Source organism: Lygodium microphyllum, chromosome 24 (assembly GCF_053477565.2).
Source record: "Lygodium microphyllum isolate KBCC chromosome 24, Lygodium_microphyllum_v1.1.10, whole genome shotgun sequence".
In the NCBI taxonomy this organism is placed as follows: Eukaryota; Viridiplantae; Streptophyta; class Polypodiopsida; order Schizaeales; family Lygodiaceae; genus Lygodium; species Lygodium microphyllum.
This window is the reverse complement of record NC_141158.1, coordinates 129925522-129938344: the sequence shown is the minus strand read 5'-3', so window position 1 is coordinate 129938344 and position 12823 is coordinate 129925522.

The following is a 12823-nucleotide window of genomic DNA, read 5'->3' as shown; positions in this document are numbered from 1 at the left end:
CTATACACTACAGCCTCTACACACTTAGTGAGGCCTTGTAACAGCCTCTAGCTTTGTATGGTTGTTTTTGTTTCTTCCATGTCTACACTTAGCAAGGTTCTACTCACAACAACCTCTGTATACTCAGTGTCTTTTATGGTTGTTGAGAAATGTGCAATCACATCCACCATAGCCTCTTTGTATGGGACAAACAAGGCAAAGAAACAAATTGCAAATAAAGCCTTAGACTAGGTCATGTATGCACGATTTATTAAAACCACGGTTGTTGAATACCATGGTCCCTTCCACCTATCTCCACCTACCAATACCACCTATTGTAAGCCTATAAAAGGCACTCATCCCCACACTCATTCAATCAGTTATTATCAATCAGTTGTACTTGCATTATGCTTGGATAATATTAGTTGTTCTTCCTTGTCAATGCTTCTGCTCATTATGATTGTCTTTTTGCTCATCAGTGATCCTCCATAGCATGCATTCTCAGTATTTTAACACCAAGCTCTTGCCCTTGCTTGACAAACTGTATGAGCCAAACTCAGATGCCAAGTCCACCCTTTCTTCCCAACATTAGACTACCACCACTTTACCTGTTCCCTAGTAGCAAGGTGAGAGCACCCGTATTGGTTCCACCCCATCTTTCACTCACACTCTACTTTTGGCTTTGCCACTAAGTTTGAACTTGTGTCCCTACCCCAAATTGGTCTGCCCACTCTCCAAATCCTTGCACATCGGTCGCCACCATTGAGGGAGCATGGGATAGTAGCCAAACAATCCCAACCTCCACCTTTAGGGAAAGGGAATGAGCTTGCCATGGAAGAGCTCATCACAATCATGAGTGATGAGGATGGGTCACCAAAGGTTTCGATTGTAGACTTCTTCAACTTCTCCACTGGCACTAGCTTTGCAAATTTGAAGTGGTAGATGATGATAGAGCAGTGCTAGGTGCTAGAGCAGCAAAAGAACAAGGTAGAGGAGTGGATTCAAGTCCTCCATCAAGTAGCGTTGGATGTAAATTGGGACTAGAAGGCAGAGTTTGACCTTCTGTAGTAGTACATTCTAGAGGAATAGTGAGTTAGATTGGCTAGGGAAATGAAGAAGGTTGGCATTCCCTATCTTGATTAGGATTCGACAAACCCATACTCTCCACCAGAATTTGCCAGAGTGCTCACCTCCAACAGTGAGCCAGAGTTGAGAAGAATATCAAGAAGAAGAATCTTCAAATCCTAATGATACAAGCAAGGATCAAGGAGACAAAGATCCTAACCTTGATGAACCACTCTTTGAAGAAATTCAGCTAATATTAACAAGCTTTTGATCCTACATGGCCAAATCCAAATCCCTATCCCTGAAGCATTAGCATCGAATCCATGCCCTCCTGAGTACTGAGTCCATGGATAAGCATGAGCTAGATGGTTTGCAGGCTTGCCTTGCTAGACTCACATTCAAGCATGGCAAACTCCAGTAGCAAATGTGGCTGGGAGAGCAATGTACTTGGAAAAGCTCCTAGCTAAGCTCATCTTCCACCATGTACCACGACCTCCCCTATGGACTTGAATGGATCTTTGGCTACGATAGCACCACTTGCAATATAATCCGTTCCCTCCGCAATGACCCCAACCACTAGGTCCTGTCATCTCCACCAAACTATCTCTAGCCTCCACTTGGCTCATTGTAGTAGCATCTCACCTCTGTCAACCTCCACCCAATCTGGAAGCACCTAGTTTGCTATCTCTGACTCCACCAAAACCCAACGTATCCCACCCCTTACTTCCTCCCATCCCTCCTCTAGATTTGGCATCCATTGTTCCACTTTCACAGTAGGACCAAATCTAGCAAGATGATGCGCTTACTACTAAGGATGAATGCAATATTAATAAATAACTCTATGGGGTTGGAGTCCATCGTGCATACCAATGTTAAGGGTGGCAATAGTTAGTAGCATTTAAAGCAAGGTGGCTATGATGCATGAATGAATAGATGGGTGCAACATCAGTTATGAATGAATAGATGGGTGCAACATCAGTTATGAATGAATAGATGGGTGCAACATCAGTTATGACCATTGGTATATGACACATGGATAGAAAGAATATCACACTGCTTTGATAGCATGCTATATAAGAGAGGCCTAACCAAGCAAGGGTTTCAACTATTCATTCATTTTCCTATGGTTGTATTTGTATTTGCTATGTACCTATAGGGTCTTTTGACCAATTTTTGACTGGCATTCTAATTGCTATGACAATAGCAAAATTGTTTCCCTTTTATATGTCATGCGTATAAGTATTGGAAATAATACTACCATCTCCTTTTGTATTATTATTTGTCTCAGACTCTATGAGATGATATTGTTCCTTCAGTGATTATCCCTGTGTATTCAGTTACTACTATTTCTGTCTCTGTCAAGACTATTGTATTGGTTACATATCAATATGCACTTGGGAGCTTTCTTTGAGTCCTTTGTCTTTGTCTCCATTATTTTGACAATGTTAGTCTCAATACTTCCAACATTGACTATAGAGTAAGATGTTGGTGTCCACTTGTATCAGCTCTGAGTATGAATGCACTCTATCCTATGGCGGTGATGCTCGGACTCGATTACATGCTAGAACCTGTGTTCTTCGATCAACCTCTTCATCTAGGGCTCCCTTGTCTCTAAAGTTGCCACATCCTCTTGAAAGCTCGCATTTCACCAAACTATTGATTTAACCTGTTTTGTTGGTTATCACCATCATATTCTATGCCATGGCCTCTTGAAGAGGATTTACTACATCTCATTCCTGAACTTGAGTAAAATTCTTGGACTTATTCACCACTTCTTTCAGATGATTCACCGTGCATGTTGATCTCTTCATCACTGATGATCATGAGAGAGACAAAATCATCAAAAGTTGAAAATGACTCTCATACATATATAGAACCGACAAATGATTTCTAGGCCTTCTCATTATAAAGGCCACTCAAAGTAGATGAAACTAAATCATCTTCATCAGGCATTACATTAATAGCTACTAAGGCATCTGCAATGCTTTTCACTTTCAAAACATACTCATTTACAAAAATATTCCCTTTCTTCAAAGTATTCAGCTCAATTGGAGTTGAATCTTTTGTGTCTTTGTATTTACTGACAATATATTATCAAAGACTGTGCAAGCTACATGTGAAGTTTTTGCATTTCTGATGATATATCCCAACATAGTGTTATCAATGATTGTAGATAGCCAATACATTATATTTTTGTCTTTTATATTCTATTCTTTGCATGTCTTTAATTCTTCACCAATCATAGGATTATTTAGCTCTAGTTTATTTTCCTCATTTGAAACAAACTCGTAGAGACCTTTTCCAATAAGAAAGTTTGTCACATGAAACTTCCATGATAAGTAATTGTTCTTGTCTAGCTTCTCAATGATGGGGTTTCCACTGATCTTTGCCATTATCACAAAATTGATACAAAATAGCAAGTAAGTTTTCTATAATCCTTCACAATAAGTGCACAATAATATAAGAAGTAGCCTCTTTCATCGACTTCTCAGTAGTACATATAATCTATAACCAAACTTGTGTTTGCTTCTTGGCAAACACATAAAACTTACAGATTTGAAATCTGTAACTTGTGCATCTACTTTTAGTCAACACAACCGAAATCACAGTATATCCTAAAACTTAAAATGAACTTATCCAAATAAGAAAATCAAGAAACAAAAATTGAATCAACTGGCCATAGGCATACCATAGATGAAAAAGGTACTAAATCTACAGCACAATGAAAGCATAGCTAGAAGAAATCAAAAGTATAATGAGAATAATGGATGAGAGGCTAATGCAAGAAATCCACCTCTTGCTATGGTGGGCATTGAGTATTCACCCTCAACGTTGGTGGGGAAGGCAAGAACCCTCAAGATCCAAGAAATGGAGAAGTTTACAAATGTGTTAAAAGATGTTTACGATGGTAACTCTTGCTTTTTATACTCTAGCCCCAATTAAGCTAAAATTTCCTAAGCTAAAAGAATGTAAAATTATTTTAGTACAATCCATTCCTATCCAAAAGTTTTGCCTCAAAACTTGAAGATGAAAAATGTAAATAAATGGTAGAAATTGTTGGGGGTAAAGGTGCCTTTGCCTAGCCGCCCGTGTATTACTACACTGACAGCCGCCGCCACTGCACGTTGCAGGTGGCGGGTGCCCGTCACCGTCACTTTATTCTTTATTCTTTTAGTGACAGTTTGAATAAAGGACGGCCCGGTCACACATTGTGACTGTTGGAGTTCCCATTTCTAGTCTCTTCTTTTCTTGCTCTTGATCTCCTGCCATAGCTCTCGAGTCCAACCTTCGATCCATCGCTCCCTTTCAACTGGCATCAGAGCTTTACTTTCCAACTCTTGAGCTTGGTTCGTGGCATTCTCAGCTTCCCATCGACTCCCCACTCGCATTGGGTCTCCTTCCCGGCAGCCATATTCGACTTCTTCGAGCTCTCGTCACTCCCCGGCTTCCCGAGCATCTTCCTGACATTGTTGGCACCTTCAAGGCATTACATTAGAGGTATTTGATCATTTTCTTCAGGGTTTACTTCAGTTCTCAGATCTCACAGGTTGTAAATAAGTTGTGGGTAGCCATAGCTCACACCTCTTGGAGCTTCCTTCACCTGGATCTTGCTTCCAGCCTATCAAGGCTTGCTGAGGCTTGGTGTAGGCCTTCTTTGGCCCTCATTTTTGCCCACTTTGGGCCCCATTGTTGACACATGGGATAGTAGACCCCCCCCAGCCAGCTCACTTTTTTTGCACCTGTTTCAAAATCTGGCCCAAAAATCACTCTTTTTGTCATATCTCGGGCATTCGGAACCCAATTCAGGCAAGGTAAGAGTCCAAGTTGGGGTTTTTGGCATGCTCTGGACACGATGGTGATGTTGAATTTGCCAAATTTTGATGACAGAATCTTTTGCAACAGATTTTAGGTATGAGACAGCATGTATTTGTATGCCTATGCTTGTTTGGGCATGACTACATAACCGGTTTGATGCCTATTGCATCCCGATTGATTGGGGGATTGAAGCTACATGTAATGCTATGATTTTGGCCTGATTTTGGGGCTGGAAATACATAGTTTATAATAGTAAATGCATGCTAAATACTCTTGGGCTGAAGCTATCTTTCATGCTTTGACATATGCCTATTGGTTTCGGATGTATGTCTTGGGTTATGCTATGATGTATTGATCATCGAGGGACGACTTTGAGCTTGTCATTGAATCTGGATGATTTTCGAAGCTTGATATTATTTCAGCCCGCACTTATTGACATTGGTATATGCTTTGACAGTGATGCTTCTTGGGTTTATGCATACCCGTTGCCTACGGCTTGATGCTCATGTCACGGTTGATTACCCTATGTATACGTTGAGCTTGAGTGCTCATTGAAGCTCCACCTTGGATGAATTTTGGATTATCTGGAGTAGTCTTGGATGTTACTTGGCTTGCCAGAGTTGTATCTTGGGATGTAGTTGATGTCTTACATGCTTATGGATGCTACATACGGATGCTCTACCGCCTACATGTTTGGGATGTACTATTGATGTGTTGTCTTGGACTTATGTCATTGGCACTGTGTCTTGCCTTGGCTTGAGCTCTTGAGCTTGTACATACGGCTTTTGTGCTAGTGGGAGCATTCTTGAATGCTTATCAGACATTGAGCAAGTGGTACTTTTATGCATTGAGCCGTTACATGCTATTGAGCAGTTATAGACACTTGAGACTTTGGCACTTCTTACCTTTTGGAATGATACATCATATGTCTTGGTTCACTGTATGCTTATGAGTTAAGTCTCAGTTTTGGATCCGTATCTTTGTGAACTGACACCTACTTGTGTCAAGTTTTGGTAGTGGCAAGAACACTTTGCCTCGTTGCCTGGGGATATGCCTACTCACTGGCAGATGTTTGTATGACATACTTGGGTGTTGGATTCATGATTATCGACCGTCATATGCTTATGCTATCCGCACATGATGGCGGCTTTGGTCTTGGCAATATCTGATTGCCTTGGGATCCAATTTTGGCGCTGTTAGCTCTCTTTTACTGAAATCTGAAACTTATTACAGCAAGCATATATGTATGGAGACATGGATTTTTCATGCTGAAACACTCTAAAATGATGTACTTTCACTAGTACTTGGTGGGCAGTAGCTTTGGTTCCACTTTCTTCGCCATTTTTCCTCGATTTTGATGATTTTTTGGTCATTTTCTGCAGTAAACAGCAAGCGGTTTTGAACTGTCTACAATCTTCCAGCCTGCATTATGGCGAGTTCATCCACTGATCATGCTATTTTCAACATCACTAAGCTTGATGGTACGAATTACTCTTATTGGAAGAGCCAGATTTGGCAGGTGTTGGTGCAGAAATCGCAAATCAAACCTTTGAGGTTAAGCGGACATCCGCCTGTAACTATGCCAGATGAGGAATGGCTTGAGCTTGATGAGTTCTGCAAGTCCACTATTGTATTGTCTCTCACAGAACAGGTTCACTATAATGTCTTTGAGGAAGAACAGAGTGCATGGCAGTTGTGGGAAAAGATAAAAAATCTTTATAACAAGAAAAGTCCAGCGAGTCAGATGTATTGATTGAAGCAGCTTATGGATCTGCGGATGAAGGAGAATGTGACTATGTCTGCTCACTTGAGCCAGTTCCATGCTATACTCAAGAACTTGACTTCGCAGGACATCACTTTTGCAGAGGATGTCACTCCTCTTTTCTTGCTTGGTACTCTTAATGAGTCATGGGATGTATTCCGCACTACATTATGTGCCTCTACTGCTACTTGAAATTATTTGATGTTGAGAGTGATCTTCTGCAAGAAGAGGTTAACCGTAAGAATTTGGATGCCTCTCATGTGTCACATGCTATGACAGTTAGAGGCAGGAATGATGGATATGGAAAGCATAGTAGTGGCAGTGGCCATGGACGGGATTCTCAGAAATCTCGGTCCAAGTCTCGTGGAAAGTCATGTAGCAAATCCCGTGGCAGGAATACAGATGTTACTTGTCACCATTGTGGGAAAAAGGGCCATATTAGGCCACAATGCCATGAATTGGGCAATGAAAGGCGCAAAGATAAGGGGAATGACAAAGTGCAGGATGAGTCTTCTGATCGCAGCATAGTGCCTGCAAAGTCCTGTGTTAAAATTGAAGAGATCAATGTTATGCAACCAGAGGATGTTGATGACGATGATTATATCCTTGCAGCTTCTTCTAATGCTTCGCAGATGACAGAGATACACTCTATGTATGCACAGTGTTGGCTCTTGGACTTAGGTGCGTCTTTTTATGTGACACCTTGCCGAGAGTGGTTTCATTTATACCATACTGTTTCGGGTTCTGTGCGCTTGGGTGATGATAGCTCTCTTGATATTGTGGGCATGGGTGATGTTAGGCTAAAGTTTCCTTCTGGCAACAGTTTTGTTATGCAGGATGTACGTCATGTACCTGCTTTGACACGCAGTCTCATGTCAGCTGGACAGCTTGATGATACAGGTTATCATGTATCTTTTGGAGACTCTGCATGGAAGATCACTCGTGGCAGACTTGTGATTGCGAGAGGTGCCAAGGCTGGCAGTCTCTACCCCTTGATTGTATCACCTTCTTCCCTTGATCATGTTTTATTTGTGGATTCTATCCCACATGTATCTCTTTGGCATGCCCATTTGGGCCATATGTCTTTGAAGGGAATGAAAATGCTTTCTGGTTTGCAGTACTTACCGCCCCTTGATTATGCATGTTTTGATTCGTGTGAGCATTGTCTTTACAAGCAGGCTAGGTCTATGCATAAGAAGTCTGGTAGGCCATGCATGAGTGAGCCCTTGGCATTGGTACATTCGGATGTCTGTGGGTCCATGCCTTGTCAGTCTATGGGTGGTGCAAAGTATTTTATTACGTTCATAGATGATTTTTCACAGAATGTTTGGGCTTATCCCATTAAGCTGAAATCCAATGTCTTGGCTGTGTTTCAGAGATGGCTTGCATTGGTTGAGAACCAGTCTAGGTATAGGCTAAAATGCCTAAGGACAGATAATGGGGGTGAGTATGTCTCACGTGCTTTTGACCAGTTATGTGATGAAAGGGGTATTAAGCATCAATTGACCGCCCCCTACACCCCCCCAGAATGGTTTGGTTGAGCAGATGAATAGAACCATCCAGGAGCGTGTACGCAGTATGCTTAGTCATGCAGGCCTACCACAGAGCTTTTGGGCTGAGGCCATTAGTATAGCTGTGCATATTATAAACAGATCACCTTCTAGTGGTTTGGATTTCCAGGTTGCCGAGGAGGTATGGACTGGAAAACATCCCTCTTATTTGCATCTCCGTGTCTTTGGATGTGAGGCATTTTGCCATGTGCCCAGGGACAAGAGAAGTAAGTTGGATCCTAAAAGTGTCAAATGCATTTTCCTTGGTTATGGGGATGCAGGCGAGATGGGTTACCGTCTCTGGGATTTTCAGGCGCGGAAAGTCATCCGCAGTCATGATGTAGTCTTCCATGAAGACAAAATGCATAAGCAGCCTGAGAGAGTTGTTGAGATCCGCAGGGTCATATTTTAGGAGGAGCCAAGAGCTCCTGCACAGCCAGTTGGACAACCTACCAGCTGAGCAGATGCTCATGGTCAGGGTGTTGGATAGGCAGCTGGGTAGGTAACAGAGCCTGCCGTGAGACGGTCTACTAGAGATAGACGTCCACCAGATAGATTTCAGCCCTCGATGCATTATGTCTTGGTTATAGATGTAGGAGAGCCTTTCACTTATGATGAGGCTATGCACATGGGTGACAGTCACTCCTGGGAGAGGGCTATGCAGTCTGAGATAGAATCCTTGCATAAGAATGACACTTGGGATTTGGTTTCCTTGCCTACAGGCAAGAAGGCTTTGCCATGCAAGTGGGTGTACAAGCTGAAAAGTACCCTAGACACCCCAAGCCAGCATACAAGGCTAGATTGGTAACAAAGGGTTTTAAGCAAGAGCATGGTGTGGACTTTGATGAGGTCTTTTCTTGCTGTGGTTAAGATGACCACCCTGCGCTTAGTCTTGGCTTTGGTTGCTCAGCTTGACTTGGATTTATACTAGATGGATGTCAAGATGGCTTTCTTACATAGGGACTTGCATGATGAGATTTACATGGAGCAGCCTAAGGGCTTTGCAGAACCTGGTAGGGAGCACCTAGTGTGCAAATTGAAGAAAAGTCTTTATGGCTTGAAGCAGGCACCTAGGGAGTGGTATCATAAGTTTGATGCCTTTATGTAGTCACAGGGCTACAGCCGGAGTGCTATGGATCTGTGTCTTTACACGAAGAAAGCTCGTGATGGTTCTTTATTGATTTTGGTACTCTATGTGGATGATATGTTGATTGCAGGGAAAGCTCATGATGAGCTAGATGCTCTTAAGGCTCAGCTCAAGAAGAGCTTTGAGATGAAAGATTTGGGACAGGCCGCTCACATACTTGATATGTGCATTACACGCGATAGGCATCAGGGACTCCTCTACTTGTCAGTACATTCATAAAATCCTTGAGCGCTTCCGCATGCAGGATGTAAAGCCTATTGGCTGTCCATTACCTTCTTATGTGAAGGTATCACAGGCTGATTATCCGCAGATAGAAGAGCAGAAGGCCAAGATGGCCAAGATTCCCTATGCATCCGTAGTGGGCAGTCTTATGTATGCCATGATAGCCACTCGTCCAGATATTGCCTTTGCAGTTGGTGTTGTGGCACGCTATATGGCTACACTTGGCAAGAAGCATTGGGATGCCGTGAAGGGTATCATGAGGTACCTGAAGGGCACTGCAGATATGTGCACATGCTATGGCAGCCATGATACAGGAGTCGTGGGGTACATTGACTCTAATTATGTAGGACATGCAGATAGTAGGAAGTCCATTTTTGGCTATGTATTCACCTATGCTGGAGGTGCTGTTTCTTGGATATCCAGGTACAGAAATGCACGGCCCTTTCTACTATAGAGGCCAAGTATGTTGCAGCCACACTGAGGCTTGCAAGGAGGCCATTTGGTTGGGTCGTTTAATTGCTGACCTTGGTATTGATGCTATCCCTACAATGCATTCGGATTCTATGAGTGCTATTCAGTTAGCCAAGAATCCGGTCTTCCATGCGAAGACGAAACACATTGAGGTGAGGTATCACTTTATATGTGGGGTCATTGAGGACAAGTCTGTTGATCTTATCAAGACCTTGACTGACCATAATCCTACAGATCTGCTCATGAAAAGCCTCTCTACAGAGCGCTTTGCCTTTCTCAGGGGGTTGATGGGCGTGGGATGAGATGATGTCTTTCCTCATCTTGTTGTACATGTGTACATGTTGTACTATCTTTTTTCTTTTTCTTTTCACTCCTCACTGGGGCAAATTCGCCTTTAAGTGGGAGGTTGTTGGGGGTAAAGGTGCCTCTGCCTAGCCACCCGTGTATTACTACAATGACAATCACCACCACTGCACACTGCAGGTGGCGGGCGCCCGCCACTGTCACTTTATTCTTTATTCTTTTAGTGACAATTTGAATAAAGGAAGGCCCGGTCACACATTGTGACTGTTGGAGTTCCCATTTCTAGTCTCTCCCTTTCTTGCTTTTGCTCTCCCGCCATAGCTCTCGAGTCCAACCTTCGATCCGTCGCTCCCTTTCAGAAATGAATAGAAAAGGCCCAATGCTATAGTAGCCTTATGAAAGCCTCATCAAGATCAAATAGTGAATTTTTGAAATTCTATCATGAACAAGATAGCTATAGAAAATTGACAATAACTTTGGATAGACATGCCAGATTGGTACGTATGAGGTATAAAAATAAACTGTACTTTAGTAGGTATCCATCCATGTATTCAAGTTATAATTTTGACATTAGTAGGACAATTAGTTTGAATGCAAAAATTTTATACAACAAGCTGTCCACTGTTCAGTGAGCTAGTATCCTCTTGGAGAAGCCATGGAAATGGTTCCAATACAAAGCATGTTGCCAAGAAGATTCTTCTATAGGCAATCCCTTCCATTCAATAAGATATTACATGATAATATAGTTCCTTAGAATCTTCTCCCTCTTGCCAACAATCCTCTTAGGTTCATAGATGATTAACCCGTCCTCATCAAGGGAAGGTAGTTCTTCAAAAACTTGAATATTAGGGTCAATATACTTTTTGACTTGAGAGACATGGAAAACATTGTGAATATGGGTGGTTGAAGGCAAATCAAGTTGGTAGACAAGATCTCTAACTTTTCTTGAAATTTGATATGAGCCATAATAGCAATGAGCAAGCTTATTATGTCCACCTTTAAGGAGAAGCATAATGAAACTTAGGTACTTTCAAGAAGACCCATTCAACCACTTCAAAGTTCACATGCCTTCGCTTATCCCATCATCATAAGATTTCATAATCTCTTGTGCTTTTCAAATATATTTTTCACATTTTATCATTAAGATCTCCATCTTTTTCTAGCTCTTCTTTAGCAAGGAGATTCATTTCATCATGAAACAATACCGAAGGTACTTGAATCTTGTAGCCATATAAAGCCTCAAATGGTGACATGCCTATACTTGTAACTTCAGCTCATATCTTGAAGAGAACACCTACAGTTGGCATTCATGATCTTACACTATATAAGAAATTGTATGGCTATAAATCGGATATCAGCAACCTTAAAGTATTTGGTTGCATTGCTTATGTACATGTACTTGATGAGAAGAGAAATAAGTTAGATTTGGAAGTTTCTAAGAGTGTCTTTTGTGGCTATGCACAGGACAAAAAAGCCTATAAGTGCTACAATCCGTCTACTTGTGTGAGACACTGATCAACATGAATGTAGTATTGGATGAGTTAGCATCATAGTATGGTGGTCAAAATGTAGTGGTTTCTGATGGACCAGCCAGTCATACTTATGCTTAAAATTATCCTTCCACAAGTACTATAGTGAGTAGACCTATGGGTGATGTATCTTCTACTATCAGTCCTTGGATATGATGGCTACACAGTCATAGTTCTGCATCTACTACCATGGATATGTTAGTAAGGGGGATATTTGAAAAAGACAAAGAGAAGATTTTTGATGATGTTATTGGCCCTCTTACATCTGGATATGAGTCACCTAGCAATGATAGTCTTGACAGTGAATTAGGCACACCATCAATTATGATGCTTGCTAGTGTAAGGCAAACTAGGTATGTGCTGCCTCATGAGAGGTAATTGCATAGTGAACCGTAGTTAAGAAGTTCACAAAGGGTCAAGAAACCTATCAATAGGCTAACATATAGTGGGTATTCATCCAAAATTTTTGCATACATGACTAAACTAGTGGGTTACAAAGAGCCTACAAAATTCAATGAGGCAATTAGAGATAAAAATTGGTGTGCTGCCATGGATGATGAATACACAACATTGGCTAAAAATGACACATGGGATTTGGTTAGTCCACTTGAAGGAAAAACACCCATTGGTTGTAAATGGGTTTACAAAGTGAAATGGAAGGCGGATGGTTCATTGGAAATATACAAAGCTTGATTGATAGCTAAGGGATATGCATAGCAGTATGGTTTGGACTATGAGATGACTTTTAGCCCAGTTGCAAAGATGGCAACCATAAGAACTGTCACTACATTAGCAACTTCTAAGGGATGGAAGCTTTTGAAGATGGACATCAATAATGCATTTCTGAATGGAGATTTGACTGATGAGGTGTATGTGGAACATCTTGAGGGTTACATACACCCTAATTACCCGAAGCATGTGTGTAGGTTGAAAAAGGCATTGTATGGATTGAAATAGGCACTGAGGGAGCATGGAATGC